We start from the raw sequence: 21,793 nt of genomic DNA on the forward strand, positions 1-21,793 counted from the left end.
ATTTGGGCTGTGTCCAGGATCTCAAATGATGACCCTGGGTGTTTCTCCTCTTCCCACTCTGTCTCTCTTCCTATCTTCTTTTTCATGCCTTGACTGTCTTTCTGTGCTACCCTTTGCATGTTGACTCCATTCTTTGCTGCTACACGTGGATAGGAAAGATAACCAATGGGAGTCCAAAACGTTCAACCAGGTGTCTTGTGATTCAGCCTCATGTAAGTATGTTTGACTCATAGCCCAACCACTGGGGGAAGAATGTGGGATACCATGATAAGCAAGTCATTTTAGTCTATTTGGCTTGATATAACAAAATATCTCAGACTTGGCAGCTTATAAGCAACAGAAACTTATTTCTCATAGTTTTGGAGGCTGAGACACCTAAGATCAAGGAACTGGGAGATTCAGGGTCTGGTGCAGGGTCATTTCTCATAGGCAGCTACCTTCCTGCTGTGCCCTCCTCACATGGTGGAAGAGCTAAGGCAGCTCTCTACTATTTCTTTTAGAATGGCCCCATATTATAATCTCCTTCATGAGGATTCCACGCTCATGACCTAATCATCTCACAAAGGCACCACCTCCTAGTACTAAGGGTTCACCATATCAATTTTAAAGGGACACAGTCATTAAGAGTACAGCACAAAGCCTGAGTCAAACACCTATTCTTGTGGCCCCATTGTATTATGGAGGTGTCAGTCCATCAGAGTTACATGGGCTGAGACAATGGTAGTGCCCACAGAAAGAAATATGCCAAACACATAAAAATAATGACATCCAATGTATTCCCATGAATACAGCATTCACTTTCAAGCAACAAAACTTATTTTTATTTTTTAAAAAACATTTCATGCAAATGTATAAAAGTTTACCAGTCTTTATTTTATTCATTTTTCCATTACTTTCTCAGTTCTCCTGAACCTCTCTACTCACTTTGCATTTTTCTCCCCACAGATAACTTATATAACAACCTGATGTATGTAATTTTTCTGTACATTTTTCATTCATGCTTAGGTAAATATATACAGAGAGATACTTATATCTATAGAGGGAGATGATTCTAAAATCAGGATGAATTTACCCCCTAGGGCACATTTGGCAGGATCCGTAGACATTGTTGGCTTTTACAACTGAGAAACTGCTACCAGCATATTGGGAATAGAAACCCATTGTGATAGTTAGATTGGATTGTCAACTTGATTGGTTTGAAAACTGTCTATGGGATTAATGAAGCAGACTTCTGGGTGTGACTGGCTGGGTCAGAAAGAGGTTACCTTGGATGTAAATCTGGTCCCTGGCCTCTTCCTCTCTGGTGCTGTTCCTACGCTCTGCTTCTGAACCTGCACAAACAAAGCACCTTGGCTCCACAATGCCCTTCCACCATATTTCTGCCTTGGAGCCTGCTAACCAAGTACTACTTCCCCGAATCTGTGAGCTAAATTAAACCTCACCTCCTTTACATTGTGGCTGTAATGCATTGAGTCTCAGCCACAGGAACACTGATTAATATAATCTTGATTATATTGGATCTATCACTGTCTATGGGAAGAACTGATACTGTAACAGTGTTCAGTCCTCTGAGTGAGTAGTGAACAAAGTTTATGTCTTAATTTATTTCATCTTCATTAATTCATCTTTTCAAAGCTTTAGAGGTCTCAATGTGCTAACATAATCTTCTATGAGTTTTATCCCCTTTGATCCATATTTTAATGCCATTTTAAATTTTACTGTTTTATTTCAATTTTCAATTGCTCATTAAAGATGTAAGAATACAAGTAAACTGATTGTGTATCCAGTAACTTGGCTAAAGTTATTACTTCCAGAAATATTTTTTAAATTAATGGAATTTTGCATGGGATGGGGTTGGAGGCCTATAATCCAGGCACTCAGGAAGCTTGAGGCAGGAGGATTGCTGCAAGTTCTAGGCCAGCCTGGGCTACATACTGAGTTGGAGGTCAGCCTGAACTACAACTGAAACCTTGTTTCAAAAAAAAAAATCTTAGTGGAATTTGATGTATATGCTATCTTATTTTCTCTCAATAAATAGTTTTACTTCTCCTGTTACATTATGGAAAAATTGTGTAAAAAAGTTGTTATACTTCTGACTGTGGTGCATGCCTACAATCCCAGTAATCCAGAATCTGAGCCAAGAGGATAACCATGAGTTCAAGACCAGCCTGAAGACCTTCTCTCCTAAAAATAAAAAATAAAACAAAACAAAAATACAAATACTTGTTACACTGAACTAAACCTCAAAGACAATGCTATACAAACCCAGCCAACCCCACTCTACTTTATGAATTCATCAGTCTCAGATTGTATTTGCATGCATGGAACATGCAAGGGTCCCTTGCGATTTCTGGAACATGAATACCTGACTCAACTCTGCTCAACTGTTAAAACCCAAGCCCAGGCAGTGCATCTACTGAGAGAAGCAGCCCCTCCAATTTTAAACAGGACTGGGACACCGAGTGGAACCAGTCTATTCACGGAAGTCTGACCACCTGAAGGCAGTGACTGCACACTGGAAAACAAAACTGAGGGAACCTCAGTGGACAGTGGGGAGTGGGAGTGGGGTGGAAGAGCGCCCTGGTGGTGTCAAGAAGTGAGTAGTCGGCCAGTGCATGAGAGAAATGTGTCGGAGGGAAAGATGGGGCACATCTGCACATGGTCTTAGGTAGGACCGGGTTAGCAGGAAGGAAGGGTCAGGGAAGACACAGATTGGGCACTGGCAGGGGGAGGGCCAGGACAGCATGGACCACTGAGTGGGGGTGGCCTTGGGAGCAGTGTGGAGGAGAGACCCTCTCCCTGGCGTGTGACCCGTGACAAGTGAGCATAGGCAGATAAAAGGGGTGGAGAACAGGATGGGAAAGCTTTGGAGGGCTGTGAAGTAAATTCCCCCCTTCTCTAACCATAGCATGTTGGACTCGCCTTTCCCTCCCTCCCCCGTGGACCCGTCCACGGGGTGTTCTGTCACGTCAGAGCCTCTGTGCCCAGCCAGGGCTTTTATTGGCTGGTGACTTGCTGACCAAAGGAAGCCCAAGGGCGTGGCCACCTCAGGGACAGGTATATAAAGGGGGGTCAGGCCCACACGGGGCAGACCGCTGGGAGGAGCTCCCGGGAGAAGCATGGCCAGGTGTCCAGCAGGGCAGAGCAGCGGCCAGAGGACCAGGCCGAGAAAGAAGAGAAGAGGAATTTCAGGGCCTAAACTGAAGGGAAAGGCGAGTAGACATCCAAGCTCCTCCCCTTGTCCCCCTTGACAGCCCTCCCAAGAGGCCTGAGGTCCCCAGACTGTACCCTTCTCATGAGGCCCCTGCTCCCATGGCTCCGCCCTCTGTCCCCCAGCCAGTGCTCTTCTGTGACCTCCCCGTGTGCTTCCAGGTGGCCAAGAAGTCAAGCAGGGCCAGAAGACCCGGTCCCCGGACAGGGAAGAAGCTCTCTCCCCGAGCATCGCCACGTCCTCCTCGAGATAGAAGAAGGAAACCCCAGCAGGGTTTGGCGGTCCTCAGCACCAACAGGGGGAGCAGCCCCAGCAAGATGCGCCAGGGCAGCAGCAGGGCCCTGGGCGCCCGGAAACGCTGCACCAGGAGAGGCCCAAAGAGAAGCCCTGCCAAGCTGGGCCGCAACAGGTCCACCCGAGGCCGAAGCCGAGGCCGCAGAGCCCCAGCCTCGCGCAAGACAATGCCAATGCGCTAGGCCAAGAGAGGTGGCCAGACACCTCGCTACCATCTGAGAGGTGGCCAGAGGTCTGCCTGCCTCTGCCTCCACTGAGGTAGACCTGAAAGTGTCCACCCACGCTTCCCCGTGATGGGGCAATAAACTAACTCTTGGCGACCTGAGAATGTGTCTGTGTGCTGTCTGGGGGCGGGGAGGGGACAAGGGAGGCAGGGAGGGAAGGCAGGGGGAGAAGGGAGGAAGGTGGGATCCTGTTCCCAGGGATTGAAATTGGAGGGGGAGGGAGAAGGGGAGGGAGGGAGGGGAAGGGGAGGAGGGGGAGGGAGGGAACTGCAAGGTGGGTCGGGAATAGAAGTCAGGGGAAGGGAGGGAGGGAGGGAGGAGAGAGGAAGTGAGGAATGGAGGGAGGGAGGGAGGGGAGCAGGGAGGGAGGGAGGAGGGAGCGAGGAGGGAATGGAAGGAGGGAGGGGGAGGAAGAGCTGAGGGAGGGAGGGAGAGGAGGCCTGGAGAGAGAGAGGGAGGGAGGGAGGGATGGGAGGAGGGAGGGAGGGAGGGAGGGAGGGAGGGAGGGAGGGAGGGAGGGAGGGAACTGCAATGCCGGATGGGGGAATAGAAGTCAGGGGTAGAGAGGGGCAGAGGGAAGCAAAGCCAGAGGGGGAAAGGGAGAGAAGGAGGGAGGAACAGTTCCCAGCCCTCGCGGGCAGCTCCCTGCCTCTCTTCCTGCCTCCCTCACGCTTTTCCTCCCTCTGCCCCCTCCATACCCCGACTTCTCATGCCCTGCGCCATGTGCAGTCCCCTCCCTCCCGCTATATTCCCCCTTTTCCTCCCACCCTCCCACAGTTCCTCCCTCCCTCCCTCTCTCTTTTCCTCCCTCCCTCCCTCTCTTCCCCTGACTTCTATTCCCGACCCACCTTGCAGTTCCCTCCCCCTCCCTCTCCACTCCCTTCCCCTCCCTCCCTCCCCCTCGAATTCCAATCCCTGGGAACAGGAGGACCCCACCTTCCTCCCTTCTCCCCCACCTTCCCTCCCTGCCTCCCTTGTCCCCTCCCCGCCCCCAGACAGCACACAGACACATTCTCAGGTCGCCAAGAGTTAGTTTATTGCCCCATCACGGGGAAGCGTGGGTGTACACTTTCAGGACTACCTCAGTGGAGGCAGAGGCAGGCAGACCTCTGGCCACCTCTCAGATGGTAGCGAGGTGTCTGGCCACCTCTCTTGGCCTAGCGCATTGGCATTGTCTTGCGCGAGGCTGGGGCTCTGCGGCCTCGGCTTCGGCCTCGGGTGGACCTGTTGCGGCCCAGCTTGGCAGGGCTTCTCTTTGGGCCTCTCCTGGTGCAGCGTTTCCGGGCGCCCAGGGCCCTGCTGCTGCCCTGGCGCATCTTGCTGGGGCTGCTCCCCCTGTTGGTGCTGAGGACCGCCAAACCCTGCTGGGGTTTCCTTCTTCTATCTCGAGGAGGACGTGGCGATGCTCGGGGAGAGAGCTTCTTCCCTGTCCGGGGACCGGGTCTTCTGGCCCTGCTTGACTTCTTGGCCACCTGGAAGCACACGGGGAGGTCACAGAAGAGCACTGGCTGGGGGACAGAGGGCGGAGCCATGGGAGCAGGGGCTTCATGAGAAGGGTACAGTCTGGGGACCTCAGGCCTCTTGGGAGGGCTGTCAAGGGGGACAGGGGGAGGAGCTTGGATGTCTACTCGCCTTTCCCTTCAGTTTAGGCCTTGAAATTGCTCTTCTCTTCTTTCTCGGCCTGGTCCTCTGGCCGCTGCTCTGCCCTGCTGGACACCTGGCCATGCTTCTCCCGGGAGCTCCTCCCAGCGGTCTGCCCCGTGTGGGCCTGACCCCCCTTTATATACCTGTCCCTGAGGTGGCCACGCCCTTGGGCTTTCTTTGGTCAGCAAGTCACCAGCCAATAAAAGCCCTGGCTGGGCACAGAGGCTCTGACGTGACAGAACACCCCGTGGATGGGTCCACGGGGGAGGGAGGGAAAGGCGAGTCCAACACGCTATGGTTAGAGAAGGGGGGAATTTACTTCACAGCCCTCCAAAGCTTTCCCATCCTCTTCTCCACCCCTTTTATCTGCCTATGCTCACTTGTCACGGGCCACACGCCAGGGAGAGGGTCTCTCCTCCACACTGCTCTCAAGGCCACCCCCACTCAGTGGTCCATGCTGTCCTGGCCCTCCCCCTGCCAGTGCCCAATCTGTGTCTTCCCTGACCCTTCCTTCCTGCTAACCCGGTCCTACCTAAGACCATGTGCAGATGTGCCCCATCTTTCCCTCCGACACATTTCTCTCATGCACTGGCCGACTACTCACTTCTTGACACCACCAGGGCGCTCTTCCACCCCACTCCCACTCCCCACTGTCCACTGAGGTTCCCTCAGTTTTGTTTTCCAGTCTGCAATCACTGCCTTCAGGCGGTCTGTGAATAGACTGGCTCCACTAGGTATCCCAGGCTCCTTTAAAATTGGAGGGGCCGCTTGGCTCAGGAGATGCACTACGCCTTTTCCATGCGCACAAATACAATCTGAGACTGATGAATTCATAAGGCAGAGTGGGCTTGGGAGGGATTGTACATCATTGTCTTTGAGGCTCTCTTCAGTGTAGCAAGTTTTTGTTTTATTCTGTTTTGCTTTTTGCTTTTTGAGGCAGGGTCTTGTTATGAACTCATGGTGATCCTCCTGCCTCAGCTTCCAGAGAGCTGAGATTACAGGCGTGTACCACCACGACCAGCAGTGTAACAAGTGTTTTACGACATTTTTTCAGCATGGAAAGGGAGCAGTAAAACTATTTATTTCGAGAAAATGAGATAGCATATGGGTAAAATTCTACTAGAGTTTTCTTTTTTTACACAGCATGTCACTTGTAGCCCAGGCTGGCCTAGAGCTTGTGGTGATTCTCCTCCCTCACGTCTTCTGAGTACTAAGTTTACAGGCACTCTGGCTTGTGTTGAGATGTCCCCCCAGACCTCATGCAGTCGTGGGTGAGGCATTTCAGAGGTTGCTTTATCCAGGGTGTGTGCTGCTGGGATCAAGGATGGGATGCTGGGATTGGTTGGTGGTGCGATGCTGGGATGAAAGGTGCCCCACCCCGGGGTGACTGCTGCCTCCTCCAAGGGTGGGTTGCCTGGATAGGACATAAGGAGCAAAAGAGGGCCACTGCTTGTCGCTTGTGACTTGCTGCTTCTTTGCTCCTTTGCTGCCCTGTGATGCCCGTCTTTCACCATTGACTTCTAGTTCTTTATATATTCTAGATAGTAGTCCTTTGTCTGAGGAAGAGCTGGTAAAAATTTTTTCCCACATTGTGGGTTGTCTCTTCACTCTGTTGTTGGTTTCTCTTGGTATGCAGAAGTTTTTTAACAAGATGGGATCCCAGTTGTTGACTCTTTGTGCTACTTCATATGAAAATGAGGATTTGTTCTTAAAGTCTTTTCCTATGCCAATGTCTTCAAGAGTTCTACCTATACTATCTTCCAGCAGGTTCAGTGTTTCTGTTTTTATATTTAGATCTTTGATCCATTTCAATTCTAGTTTAGTGCTTGGTGAGAGATAGGGATCTAGGTTTAATTTTTTGTTGCCCATAATTTCAATAAAAATTTTAGTCTCCAAGATTTCTGTTTGAAACACTTTTATGGACTCCAACTGTTTTTTATGCTGGGCATTCATGGTTTGTATCCTTTTCTTTAGCTCATCCAGTAAGCTAGACTCATCTATTATTTGTTTTATTAGGATCATTATGCCTTTAATTATCTGTGCTTTGAATTTGTCAAACATATTATTGATCTGTTTAGTTATCTCCACTGTTGATGTTTCAAACATTTCAGCTGTGTGGCTTTTGATTACTTCTCCCTTGATGTTCACTGAATGTCCTTTGGAGGACTTGGAAGCTTTTGGAAGTATTTTGTCTCCTCCTTCCCTCATTTTCTTCTTTTCTTTGTTTGTTTGATTGTTTGTTTTCTGTGCTGAGACTTGCGGTTTGTTTATAGTGGATGGCTTTATTGCTACTATTGAGACCTCTTTAAGTAATGACTCCTTTTCAGAAATGTCCTCTACATGTGCCTAGCTATTGGCCTTTAGGCCTGTTTCAGGATCCAACCACTTCTGTTTCTTTGGGAGAGGAGAATGTAGCCTATTTATCCCAGTATCCAGTTCTTTGGGAATGGGCTGTGGTGTTGTTTATGACCCCAAGGCAATCTAGATATTGACAAACGAGAAAACCAATTGATAACAACATCTAAGCCAGCTTGGCTAAAGTAGTAAAATCAACAAACACAGTAGTATCAAATAAAACTGGATAGTGATGAACCCTAGGATCCAACCGTGTAGCACACTTAACTATAGAAGTGAGATCTCTAGTTAATAGCACAAACTCTAGTAGAAACAGCATATTGATGTACAATATGTATCTACTCAGTAGAGGAATTTTACCTCCGTTAACAATAGAACGGTGTTCAACTGTAGTAAGATATAGCTAACTGTCTACAGATTCATAGTAGTTAATGGCTAATGGTTATACTAGTAAGGATAGAGGTTGCAGGGAACGAGAGCTTGAAAAAAACAGAATTTGAAAAATTGCATAATAGAAAATGGAGAGAATGTAATAAATGTACAATAAAGAATCCTAATAAAAAGCCCATGGTAACAGTAACAGAAAAAACCAACAAGGAAAGGGATAAACCAGAAGCAGTAGAGATGAAATTAGGGGAGAAATGAAAAAAGAATAAAGAAAAAAGTAGAATGAGAGAAAAGTTGAATGAGAAAAGAAGAGAGAGATATGGAAGAAGGAAAGGGGGGGAGAGAGAGAAAGAGAGAGAGAAAGACCCAATCAAACAAATAAAACAAAGCAATATCTTAATAGGGAGAACAAGAAAACGGGTGATAACACTCCAAACTCCCTCCCCCCAAATAAAATATGACAAAAGTTAAAATAATACAAATGGAAAGAAAAACTTGGGGTCAAAAGACCTAAGGACACAATGTGAGAGACCATGGCACCGGATCTTAGTGTCATAAAAAGAAAAGATGCTCTGAAGAAGGCAGGAAGGGAGGAGTTGCTGATGTCGTCCCACTCCCTGCCCCGAGCAGTGTGAAGTGAGGGCCCTAGGGAGAGGGAGAGGGAATGAAGTCCAGGCCTCAGACATCAAAACAGTAGCAGCCCTGCTGAGGAGAAAGTGGGCGCCAGGTAGAGCCCCACCATCCCTGCCCCCCGCCAGCGTCTGCAGACCGAACTGCTGGAAGCACATGAGCCAAGAAGCTCGCTGCCTCGATCTTCCCCCTCCCAGCCTCAGGCAGCAGTGGGGGGAGCAAGACTCCTTCCGTTAAGTAGCAAGTCACCACGGCTAGCACAGGACTTTGTTTTGCAGCTCAGTGCTGGGCCAGCTGCAGCAAGACTCACACAGGCAGAAACCAGAGTCGCTGTGTGTAGGGCCGAGCTCAGAGATGGAGCCTCTAGGCCTGCACTGGCCCTCGGTGGAGGCCCGCACACCATGGGCAGACTTGTTTCTGCCTAGAGCATTGCAAGTCCTGGAGCACTCCAGCCACCCACCCCTGACTGCTCAGGTGCCTGCAGCTGCGAGTTTCAGGTGGCACCCAGTTCAGCGTCAGCCTTGGCGGCCAAGGACATCTGCATTACCCTCAGGGACCACAGCGGTTCCCAGGCCAGGGCTCACACAGGGAACCTCTGGACCTGATCCAGCACCAGGCACAGATGCTCCCCCACCCGCCGGCAGTGGAAGGGACTTGTGCTGCGGCTGCTTCACTGTCAGCTGTGCTGTTGGCCTGGGTGACCTGTACCTGTGAGACTCAGGAATGACCCAGCTCAGTGTCAGCAGTGGTGACAAGGACCGGCCTTCACCAACACTACCTCCCACTCCGGAAGCACAGCGTGCAGCAAGACGCCTTTCCTGAGGCGAAGCAAGGGCAGTTAGCACGGGACCTGTGCCTTAGACCTCGGTGCCAGGCTGGCAAAGCCTAACGCAGGGCAGATCCTAGAGCCTCTGTCTCCAGGCCAGCGCCCGCAGACACAGCTCTGGAATAGCGCTGGTGTCAGGAGGAGTCGCGCTGCCCCAGTCTGTCACACTCTTCCAGCGGGCATCACCTGTGTCTGGCTGCAGGAGTCCTGGGCCCCAAGTGCCCTGCAGCAGTAGGCGGCCCTCAGCTGTGCAGGCCTTGGTCCTGCCACATGCTGTGCTAGTGTTGGCGGGCTCTGGGCTCCGGGTGTGCCTTAGTCAGCTCTCCTGTCTGGGAGACACCTCCCTCCCTCCATTGCAGAATTTCAGTCTGTTGTGGAATTCTGGCTCCTTCTCTACTGTGCCAATGGACTCAGATAAGTCTTTAAATATAAGTCTTCAAACCTACAAGAGTCCATTTTATTGTGAGGATAAGAATAACAACTTCAGAAGGCTATTGTAAAGTTGCAGTAATAAATTATTAATAAAGTGCTTAACAGCCTGAATGAATTAATAGTCATCACTATGAAGACTCTGAAGAAAGACTGTATTACGGGTCCTATATTAGGGACACCTATCCTGGTTGAGGTGACAGCGGTTGAGTGCTGCTCAGGAAGGTCTGGGGGCTAAAAGAAGAGAATCTGTTTAACTGTACTGAAAGGAGAGTTGGAGTGTGTCAGACATCTGCGAACACAGGTGATTCCAGGGAACAATGAGTTAATTGAGATGAGCATTGACCAGTTTGGCAACTGTGAAAATTGGAAGCAAAGTGTGATGAAAAAATATAAAACAAATACTTTACTGTAAATACTATTTAAAAACACTATCACACTCCCTTTTGTGCAAGTTTTCGTAACTCAGTTCCAATTCAAATGCTCAACTAATTAGGTAACATGTTTGAGTCACTATAAGACCAAGGCCACTCCTAAAGGAAACTAGCACTAGTCAGAAAATAGTGCCACCTCCTCAGAAGCAGAGAAAGTGGCAAGTAATTTTATAATTACTTTTATCTTAATCAGGGGTGATAAAAATGTATAAGAAGTCATGGGAGTCAGAGCCCAAGAATCAATTTGAAACAAAACTCAACTTTACCAGGTTCTCAATACTGCATAGACGTTATTATACATACCTCTGTAAGAGTACATTTTCTAACAAAATTACAATAAGAGACATGGCTTTGTTATTTCAAATATTAAGCCAATGCTTCCTGTATCCATGCCTTAAATGAAAATAGAAGTAATGCTGATGGCATAGAATATATGGGAAATACTGAGGCGATGGATGATAATTGGTTATTCTTCAATTGCAATCAACTCAAAGAAATGCCATTTATTCATTTAATTTCAAACCCAGCTTGTGGAGGTTTTAAAAATATTTAAAATTTCATTCCCCCCAATAAAAAAATGTACAATCTAAATGAACAGATGCTTCACAGAAGAAATACAAATGGGCAATAAATATATAAAAAATGTTCAGCACATTTAGCCATTAGAGAAATGTGAATGAAAACAACACTGGGATTTCACTTTACTCCAGTAAGAACGACCATTATCAAAGACTCAATATACAAATGCTGGTGGAGATATGGTGGAGAAGGAACTCTTCTAGATTGTTGGTGGGCATGGAGATGAGTACAACCACTGTGGAAAGCAATAGGGAGATTTCTCACCAAACTAAAAGTAGAAATTCCACTTGAAGCAGACATACTTCTCCTGGGTATCTTCCCAGAGGAACTAAAGTTATCGTACTACAGTGATACGTGCACACCCATGTTTGTAGCAATATAAAACACAATAGTTAAATCATGGAAGTGGACTATATGCCCATCACAGATGCCTGAATAAAGAAAAGGTGAGACATAGATCTTTATAATGATATATAGATATATACCATAAAAGGATAATTTTGAGTCATCTGTAAGAAAATGGATGGATCTTGGGACCATAATGCTAAGTGAAATAAGTCAGTCTCAAAAGGTTAAACATCATATGACATGTCTAACTTGAGAGACCCAAAATATAAATGAAGAGCAAAATACAGATACATGTCAAGAGACAGGGAGGAACTCTTTGTTGGGATGGGATAGGGTCTTGGGGGAAGGAGAGGCAAGAAAAGGGGTAGAGGGGAATAAAAATGATCAAGAGGCACGTCTTAGTTACTTTTCTTATTGCTGAGACAAAGTACCCGATGCCCAAAGTTAGAGGAGGGAAGGTTTATTTGTGCACAATTTGTAGGGGTTTTAGGTGAGAGTTGGTTGGCTCCAAGGAGGGGTGGCATGGCAGAGGGTCATCACAGGGCAGCAAAGGAGCAAAGAAGCAGCAAGTCACAAGCAACAAGCAGTGGCCCTCTTTTGCTCTTTATGTCCTATCCTGGCAACCCACCCTTGGAGGAGGCAGCAGTCACCCCGGGGTGGGGCACCTTTCATCCCAGCATCGCACCACGAACCAATCCCAGCATCCCATCCTTGATCCCAGCAGCACACACCCTGGATAAAGCAACCTCTGAAATGCCTCACCCACGACTGCATGAGGTCTGGGGGGACATCTCAACACAAGCCAGAGTGCCTGTAAACCTAGTACTCAGAAGACGTGAGGGAGGAGAATCACCACAAGTTCTAGGCCAGCCTGGGCTACAAGTGACATGCTGTGTAAAAAAAGAAAACCCTAGTAGAATTTTACCCATATGCTATCTCATTTTCTCGAAATAAATAGTTTTACTGCTCCCTTTCCATGCTGGAAAAATGTTGTAAAACACTTGTTACACTGCTGGTCGTGGTGGTACACGCCTGTAATCTCAGCTCTCTGGAAGCTGAGGCAGGAGGATCACCATGAGTTCATAACAAGAGCCTGCCTCAAAAAGCAAAAAGCAAAACAGAATAAAACAAAAACTTGCTACACTGAAGAGAGCCTCAAAGACAATGATGTACAATCCCTCCCAAGCCCGCTCTGCCTTATGAATTCATCAGTCTCAGATTGTATTTGTGTGCATGGAACAGGTAAGCGTCCCTCGTGACTTCTGGAACATGAGTACCTGCCTCACATCTGGTTCACTGTTAAAACCCAAGCCCGGGGAGTGCATCTCCTGAGCCAAGCGGCCCCTCCAATTTTAAAGGAGCCTGGGACACCTAGTGGAGCCAGTCTATTCACAGACCGCCTGAAGGCAGTGATTGCAGACTGGAAAACAAAACTGAGGGAACCTCAGTGGACAGTGGGGAGTGGGAGTGGGGTGGAAGAGCGCCCTGGTGGTGTCCAGAAGTGAGTAGTCGGCCAGTGCATGAGAGAAATGTGTCGGAGGGAAAGATGGGGCACATCTGCACATGGTCTTAGGTAGGACCGGGTTAGCAGGAAGGAAGGGTCAGGGAAGACACAGATTGGGCGCTGGCAGGGGGAGGGCCAGGACAGCATGGACTACTGAGTGGGGGTGGCCTTGGGAGCAGTGTGGAGGAGAGACCCTCTCCCTGGCGTGTGACCCGTGACAAGTGAGCATAGGCAGATAAAAGGGGTGGAGAACAGGATGGGAAAGCTTTGGAGGGCTGTGAAGTAAATTCCCCCCTTCTCTAACCATAGCATGTTGGACTCGCCTTTCCCTCCCTCCCCCGTGGACCCGTCCACGGGGTGTTCTGTCACGTCAGAGCCTCTGTGCCCAGCCAGGGCTTTTATTGGCTGGTGACTTGCTGACCAAAGAAAGCCCAAGGGCGTGGCCACCTCAGGGACAGGTATATAAAGGGGGGTCAGGCCCACACGGGGCAGACCGCTGGGAGGAGCTCCCGGGAGAAGCATGGCCAGGTGTCCAGCAGGGCAGAGCAGCGGCCAGAGGACCAGGCTGAGAAAGAAGAGAAGAGCAATTTCAAGGCCTAAACTGAAGGGAAAGGCGAGTAGACATCCAAGCTCCTCCCCTTGTCCCCCTTGACAGCCCTCCCAAGAGGCCTGAGGTCCCCAGACTGTACCCTTCTCATGAGGCCCCTGCTCCCATGGCTCCGCCCTCTGTCCCCCAGCCAGTGCTCTTCTGTGACCTCCCCGTGTGCTTCCAGGTGGCCAAGAAGTCAAGCAGGGCCAGAAGACCCGGTCCCCGGACAGGGAAGAAGCTCTCTCCCCGAGCATCGCCACGTCCTCCTCGAGATAGAAGAAGGAAACCCCAGCAGGGTTTGGCGGTCCTCAGCACCAACAGGGGGAGCAGCCCCAGCAAGATGCGCCAGGGCAGCAGCAGGGCCCTGGGCGCCCGGAAACGCTGCACCAGGAGAGGCCCAAAGAGAAGCCCTGCCAAGCTGGGGCGCAACAGGTCCACCCCAGGCCGAAGCCGAGGCCGCAGAGCCCCAGCCTCGCGCAAGACAATGCCAATGCGCTAGGCCAAGAGAGGTGGCCAGACACCTCGCTACCATCTGAGAGGTGGCCAGAGGTCTGCCTGCCTCTGCCTCCACTGAGGTAGACCTGAAAGTGTCCACCCACACTTCCCCGTGATGGGGCAATAAACTAACTCTTGGCGACCTGAGAATGTGTCTGTGTGCTGTCTGGGGGTGGGGAGGGGACAAGGGAGGCAGGGAGGGAAGGTGGGGGAGAAGGGAGGAAGGTGGGATCCTGTTCCCAGGGATTGAAATTGGAGGGGGAGGGAGAGGGGGAGGGAGGGAGGGGAAGGGGAGGAGGGGAGGGGGAGGGGGAGGGAACTGCAAGGTGGGTCGGGAATAGAAGTCAGGGGAAGAGAGGGAGGGAGGGAGGAAAAGAGAGAGGGAGGGAGGGAGGAACTGTGGGAGGGTGGGAGGAAAAGGGGGAATATAGCGGGAGGGAGGGGACTGCACATGGCGCAGGGCATGAGAAGTCGGGGTATGGAGGGGGCAGAGGGAGGAAAAGCGTGAGGGAGGCAGGAAGAGAGGCAGGGAGCTGCCCGCGAGGGCTGGGAACTGTTCCTCCCTCCTTCTCTCCCTTTCCCCCTCTGGCTTTGCTTCCCTCTGCCCCTCTCTACCCCTGACTTCTATTCCCGACCCACCTTGCAGTTCCCTCCCTCCCTCCCTCCCTCCCTCCTCCCATCCCTCCCTCCCTCCCTCTCTCTCTCCAGGCCTCCTCTCCCTCCCTCCCTCAGCTCTTCCTCCCCCTCCCTCCTTCCATTCCCTCCTCCCTCCCTCCTCCCTCCCGCCCTGCTCCCCTCCCTCCCTCCCTCCATTCCTCACTTCCTCTCTCCTCCCTCCCTCCCTCTCTTCCCCTGACTTCTATTCCCGAGCCACCTTGCAGTTCCCTCCCCCTCCCCCTCCTCCCCTTCCCCTCCCTCCCTCCCCTTCTCCCTCCCCCTGGAATTTCAATCCCTGGGAACAGGATCCCACCTTCCTCCCTTCTCCCCCTGCCCTCCCTCCCTGCCTCCCTTGTCCCCTCCCCGCCCCCAGAGAGCACACAGACACATTCTCAGGTCGCCAAGAGTTAGTTTATTGCCCCGTCACGGGGAAGCGTGGGTGGACACTTTCAGGTCTACCTCAGTGGAGGCAGAGGCAGGCAGACCTCTGGCCACCTCTCAGATGGTAGCGAGGTGTCTGGCCACCTCTCTTGGCCTAGCGCATTGGCATTGTCTTGCGCGAGGCTGGGGCTCTGCGGCCTCGGCTTCGGCCTCGGGTGGACCTGTTGCGGCCCAGCTTGGCAGGGCTTCTCTTTGGGCCTCTCCTGGTGCAGCGTTTCCGGGCGCCCAGGGCCCTGCTGCTGCCCTGGCGCATCTTGCTGGGGCTGCTCCCCCTGTTGGTGCTGAGGACCGCCAAACCCTGCTGGGGTTTCCTTCTTCTATCTCGAGGAGGACGTGGCGATGCTCGGGGAGAGAGCTTCTTCCCTGTCCGGGGACCGGGTCTTCTGGCCCTGCTTGACTTCTTGGCCACCTGGAAGCACACGGGGAGGTCACAGAAGAGCACTGGCTGGGGGACAGAGGGCGGAGCCATGGGAGCAGGGGCCTCATGAGAAGGGTACAGTCTGGGGACCTCAGGCCTCTTGGGAGGGCTGTCAAGGGGGACAAGGGGAGGAGCTTGGATGTCTACTCGCCTTTCCCTTCAGTTTAGGCCCTGAAATTGCTCTTCTCTTCTTTCTCAGCCTGGTCCTCTGGCCGCTGCTCTGCCCTGCTGGACACCTGGCCATGCTTCTCCCGGGAGCTCCTCCCAGCGGTCTGCCCCGTGTGGGCCTGACCCCCCTTTATATACCTGTCCCTGAGGTGGCCACGCCCTTGGGCTTTCTTTGGTCAGCAAGTCACCAGCCAATAAAAGCCCTGGCTGGGCACAGAGGCTCTGACGTGACAGAACACCCCGTGGACGGGTCCACGGGGGAGGGAGGGAATGGCGAGTCCAACATGCTATGGTTAGAGAAGGGGGGAATTTACTTCACAGCCCTCCAAAGCTTTCCCATCCTGTTCTCCACCCCTTTTATCTGCCTATGCTCACTTGTCACGGGTCACACGCCAGGGAGAGGGTCTCTCCTCCACACTGCTCCCAAGGCCACCCCCACTCAGTAGTCCATGCTGTCCTGGCCCTCCCCCTGCCAGTGCCCAATCTGTGTCTTCCCTGACCCTTCCTTCCTGCTAACCCGGTCCTACCTAAGACCATGTGCAGATGTGCCCCATCTTTCCCTCCGACACATTTCTCTCATGCACTGGCCGACTACTCACTTCTGGACACCACCAGGGCGCTCTTCCACCCCACTCCCACTCCCCACTGTCCACTGAGGTTCCCTCAGTTTTGTTTTCCAGTCTGCAATCACTGCCTTCAGGCGGTCTGTGAATAGACTGGCTCCACTAGGTGTCCCAGGCTCCTTTAAAATTGGAGGGGCCGCTTGGCTCAGGAGATGCACTCCCCGGGCTTGGGTTTTAACAGTGAACCAGATGTGAGGCAGGTACTCATGTTCCAGAAGTCACGAGGGACGCTTACCTGTTCCATGCACACAAATATGATCTGAGACTGATGAATTCATAAGGCAGAGTGGGCTTGGGAGGGATTGTACATCATTGTCTTTGAGGCTCTCTTCAGTGTAGCAAGTTTTTGTTTTATTTTGTTTTGCTTTTTGCTTTTTGAGGCAGGCTCTTGTTATGAACTCATGGTGATGCTCCTGCCTCAGCTTCCAGAGAGCTGAGATTACAGGCGTGTACCACCACGACCAGCAGTGTAACAAGTGTTTTACAACATTTTTCCAGCATGGAAAGGGAGCAGTAAAACTATTTATTTCGAGAAAATGAGATAGCATATGGGTAAAATTCTACTAGGGTTTTCTTTTTTTACACAGCATGTCACTTGTAGCCCAGGCTGGCCTAGAACTTGTGGTGATTCTCCTCCCTCACGTCTTCTGAGTACTAAGTTTACAGGCACTCTGGCTTGTGTTGAGATGTCCCCCCAGACCTCATGCAGTCGTGGGTGAGGCATTTCAGAGGTTGCTGTATCCAGGGTGTGTGCTGCTGGGATCAAGGATGGGATGCTGGGATTGGTTCGTGGTGCGATGCTGGGATGAAAGGTGCCCCACCCCGGGGTGACTGCTGCCTCCTCCAAGGGTGGGTTGCCTGGATAGGACATAAGGAGCAAAAGAGGGCCACTGCTTGTCGCTTGTGACTTGCTGCTTCTTTGCTCCTTTGCTGCCCTGTGATGACCCTCTGCCATGCCACCCCTCCTTGGAGCCAACCAACTCTCACCTAAAACCCCTACAAATTGTGCACAAATAAACCTTCCCTCCTCTAACTTTGGGCATCGGGTACTTTGTCTCAGCAATAAGAAAAGTAACTAAGACGTGCCTCTTGATCATTTTTATTCCCCTCTACCCCTTTTCTTGCCTCTCCTTCCCCCAAGACCCTATCCCATCCCAACAAAGAGTTCCTCCCTGTCTCTTGACATGTATCTGTATTTTGCTCTTCACTTATATTTTGGGTCTCTCAAGTTAGACATGTCATATGATGTTTAACCTTTTGAGACTGACTTATTTCACTTAGCATTATGGTCCCAAGATCCATCCATTTTCTTACAGATGACTCAAAATTATCCTTTTATGGTATATATCTATATATCATTATAAAGATCTATGTCTCACCTTTTCTTTATTCAGGCATCTGTGATGGCCATATAGTCTACTTCCATGATTTAACTATTGTGTTTTATATTGCTACAAACATGGGTGTGCATGTATCACTGTAGTAGGATAACTTTAGTTCCTCTGGGAAGATACCCAGGAGAAGTATGTCTGCTTCAAGTGGAATTTCTACTTTTAGTTTGGTGAGAAATCTCCCTATTGCTTTCCACAGTGGTTGTACTCATCTCCATGCCCACCAACAATCTAGAAGAGTTCCTTCTCCACCATATCTCCACCAGCATTTGTATATTGAGTCTTTGATAATGGTCGTTCTTACTGGAGTAAAGTGAAATCCCAGTGTTGTTTTCATTCACATTTCTCTAATGGCTAAATGTGCTGAACATTTTTTATATATTTATTGCCCATTTGTATTTCTTCTGTGAAGCATCTGTTCATTTAGATTGTACATTTTTTTATTGGGGGGAATGAAATTTTAAATATTTTTAAAACCTGACAAGCTGGGTTTGAAATTAAATGAATAAATGGCATTTCTTTGAGTTGATTGCAATTGAATAATAACCAATTATCATCCATCACCTCAGTATTTCCCATATATTCTATGCCATCAGCATTACTTCTATTTTCATTTAAGGCATGGATACAGGAAGCATTGGCTTAATATTTGAAATAACAAAGCCATGTCTCTTATTGAAATTTTGTTAGAAAATGTACTCTTACAAAGGTATGTATAATAACGTCTATGTAGTATTGAGAACCTGGTAAAGTTGAGTTTTGTTTCAAATTGATTCTTGGGCTCTGACTCCCATGACTTCTTATACATTTTTATCACCCCTGATTAAGATAAAAGTAATTATAAAATTACTTGCTACTTTCTCTGCTTCTGAGGAGGTTGGCACTATTTTCTGACTAGTGCTAGTTTCCTTTAGGAGTGGCCTTGGTCTTATAGTGACTCAAACATGTTACCTAATTAGTTGAGCATTTGAATTGGAACTGAGTTACGAAAACTTGCACAAAAGGGAGTGTGATAGTGTTTTAAAATAGTATTTACAGTAAAGTATTTGTTTTATATTTTTTCATCACACTTTGCTTCCAATTTTCACAGTTGCAAAACTGGTCAATGCTCATCTCAATTAACTCATTGTTCCCTGGAATCACCTGTGTTCGCAGATGTCTGACACACTCCAACTCTCCTTTCAGTACAGTTAAACAGATTCTCTTCTTTTAGCCCCCAGACCTTCCTGAGCAGCACTCAACCACTGTCACCTCAACCAGGATAGGTGTCCCTAATATAGGACCCATAATACAGTCTTTCTTCAGAGTATTCATAGTGATGACTATTAATTCATTCAGGCTGTTAAGCACTTTATTAATAATTTATTACTGCAACTTTACAATAGCCTTCTGAAGTTGTTATTCTTATCCTCACAATAAAATGGACTCTTGTAGGTTTGAAGACTTATATTTAAAGACTTATCTGAGTCCATTGGCACAGTAGAGAAGGAGCCAGAATTCCACAACAGACTGAAATTCTGCAATGGAGGGAGGGAGGTGTCTCCCAGACAGGAGAGCTGACTAAGGCACACCCGGAGCCCAGAGCCCGCCAACACTAGCACAGCATGTGGCAGGACCAAGGCCTGCACAGCTGAGGGCCGCCTACTGCTGCAGGGCACTTGGGGCCCAGGACTGCTGCAGCCAGACACAGGTGATGCCCGCTGGAAGAGTGTGACAGACTGGGGCAGCGCGACTCCTCCTGACACCAGCGCTATTCCAGAGCTGTGTCTGCGGGCGCTGGCCTGGAGACAGAGGCTCTAGGATCTGCCCTGCGTTAGGCTTTGCCAGCCTGGCACCGAGGTCTAAGGCACAGGTCCCGTGCTAACTGCCCTTGCTTCGCCTCAGGAAAGGCGTCTTGCTGCACGCTGTGCTTCCGGAGTGGGAGGTAGTGTTGGTGAAGGCCGGTCCTTGTCACCACTGCTGACACTGAGCTGGGTCATTCCTGAGTCTCACAGGTACAGGTCACCCAGGCCAACAGCACAGCTGGCAGTGAAGCAGCCACAGCACAAGTCCCTTCCACTGCCGGCGGGCGGGGGAGCATCTGTGCCTGGTGCTGGATCAGGTCCAGAGGCTCCCTGTGTGAGCCCTGGCCTGGGAACTGCTGTGGTCCCTGAGGGTAATGCAGATGTCCTTGGCCGCCAAGGCTGACGCTGAGCTGGGTGCCACCTGAAACTCGCAGCTGCAGGCACCTGAGCAGTCAGGGGTGGGTGGCTGGAGTGCTCCAGGACTTGCAATGCTCTAGGCAGAAACAAGTCTGCCCATGGTGTGCGGGCCTCCACCGAGGGCCAGTGCAGGCCTAGAGGCTCCATCTCTGAGCTCGGCCCTACACACAGCGACTCTGGTTTCTGCCTGTGTGAGTCTTGCTGCAGCTGGCCCAGCACTGAGCTGCAAAACAAAGTCCTGTGCTAGCCGTGGTGACTTGCTACTTAACGGAAGGAGTCTTGCTCCCCCCACTGCTGCCTGAGGCTGGGAGGGGGAGGATAGAGGGAGTGAGCTTCTTGGCTCATGTGCAAAAAATCAATAAAGAAATATCACAGTTGAACATACTTTTGAACAAATGGACTTAACAGCTATCTACAGAATGTTCCACTCAACAACAATTGAATACACATTCTTCTAGGAGCACATGGGATTCTCTCCAAAATAGACCACATACTAGCCCATAAAGCATGCTAAGTAAACACCAAAGTTTTGAAATTATCTTGTGCATATTTTCAAAGTGCAATGAAACTAGAAGTGGCAGAAGACACCACAGAAACTGCACAAATACTTGAAAATTAAATGTGCTCTTGAATAATCAATGGGCCACAGATAAAATTAAAGACATAATTAGACAGTTCTTACAGTCAAACAGTAATGGCAGTACCACATACCTGAACCCATGGGACACAATGAAAGCACTCTGAAGAGGGAAGTTTATGGCAGTGAATTCCCACATCAGAAAAACAGAGCAAGGGCTGGGGATTTATCTCAGTGGTTCCGGCGCCTGCCACTCAAGCACAAGGTCCCGAGTTAGATCCCCAGTACCAAAAAAAAAAAAAAAAAAACAGAGCAAGTGCAAATAAACACCCTAATGATGTAGAAGAACATCAAGTTTCTAGAAGAACAAGAATAATCCAAACCTAATGCTAGTATGAGGAAGAAAATTATAAAAATCAAAGCAGAAATTAACAACATTGAGACTAAAATATCAATACAAAGAATCAATGAATCAAACAGTTGGCTCTTTGGAAGATTAAACAAAATAAATGAACCCTTAACCAACCTTATAAACATAAGAAAAGACCCAAATCTATATAATTGGAAATGAAAAGGGTGAAATCATACCAGATTCGGAAGAAGTACAGAAGATCATTAGTAACTACTTTGAGAATCTGCCCTCTAATAAATTGGAGAATTCAGAAGAAATAGATAGATTTCTAGAAACATATGAACTATCAGAGTTCAACCTAGGAGATATAAAAATCCTGAATAATCCAATATCAGTCAATGAAACTGAATAAATAATTTTTAAAAACTATCAACCAAAGGAAGCCACCAACACAGGGACGAGAGCCTACAGAATGGTAAAAAAAAAATTGCCAGCTATTCCTCAGACAGTTACTTCCTCTGGAATATATAAAGAACTAAAAAAACTGGACTCCCCAAATTTAAAGACCCCATGCAAAAATAAGCATCTGCAATGAATAGACATTTCTCATTTCTCATGAAGTACAAACAGCCAATAAATATATGAGAAAATGTTCAACACCACTGGCCATTCAAGTAATACAAACTACAATATAACTCTACTTATTTTCTATGCTGGGCATTCACATATTTTTCTTTTCTTTATCTCATCTAGTTTTTTATTAGTATCTTTTCTAGACTCATTGATTAGTTGTTTTATTAGGATCATTATGCCTTTAAATATCTCTGCTTTGAATTTGCCAAACATCTTATTGATCTCTTTGGGTACCTCCACTGTTGCTATTTCAAATATTTCCACTGTGTGGCTTTTGATTACTTCTCCTTTGATGCCCCCTGAATTTCCCTTAGAGGATTTGGAAGCTTTTGGAGGCAGTTTGTTTCCTTGTTTTCACTTTTTCTATTTTTGTTTGTTTGTTT

The 21,793-nt window shown here is 49.0% G+C and overlaps 4 long non-coding RNA genes across 4 annotated transcripts; 2 read left to right on the forward strand and 2 right to left on the reverse strand.

The window, feature by feature from the left end:
• The first annotated feature begins 3,039 nt into the window (after positions 1 to 3,039).
• Positions 3,040 to 3,494, forward strand: LOC147823285 (uncharacterized). Its single transcript, XR_015444155.1, has 2 exons — positions 3,040 to 3,212; positions 3,373 to 3,494. It is a non-coding gene; the product is annotated as an uncharacterized LOC147823285 (long non-coding RNA).
• A 1,585-nt stretch (positions 3,495 to 5,079) lies between these two features.
• Positions 5,080 to 5,613, reverse strand: LOC147823286 (uncharacterized). Its single transcript, XR_015444156.1, has 2 exons — positions 5,362 to 5,613; positions 5,080 to 5,201 (listed from the first exon to the last, which is right to left on the reverse strand). It is a non-coding gene; the product is annotated as an uncharacterized LOC147823286 (long non-coding RNA).
• Positions 5,614 to 12,967: 7,354 nt separating this feature from the next.
• LOC147823287 (uncharacterized) lies at positions 12,968 to 13,760 on the forward strand. The gene is made up of 2 exons (XR_015444157.1): positions 12,968 to 13,478; positions 13,639 to 13,760. It is a non-coding gene; the product is annotated as an uncharacterized LOC147823287 (long non-coding RNA).
• A 1,235-nt stretch (positions 13,761 to 14,995) lies between these two features.
• Positions 14,996 to 16,299, reverse strand: LOC147823288 (uncharacterized). Its single transcript, XR_015444158.1, has 2 exons — positions 15,617 to 16,299; positions 14,996 to 15,456 (listed from the first exon to the last, which is right to left on the reverse strand). It is a non-coding gene; the product is annotated as an uncharacterized LOC147823288 (long non-coding RNA).
• Positions 16,300 to 21,793: the final 5,494 nt, after the last annotated feature.

Source organism: Heterocephalus glaber, unplaced genomic scaffold (genome assembly GCF_053883595.1).
Source record: "Heterocephalus glaber isolate CG9 unplaced genomic scaffold, H.glaber_assembly_v1.0 deba00001594, whole genome shotgun sequence".
Lineage (NCBI taxonomy): Eukaryota > Metazoa > Chordata > Mammalia > Rodentia > Bathyergidae > Heterocephalus > Heterocephalus glaber.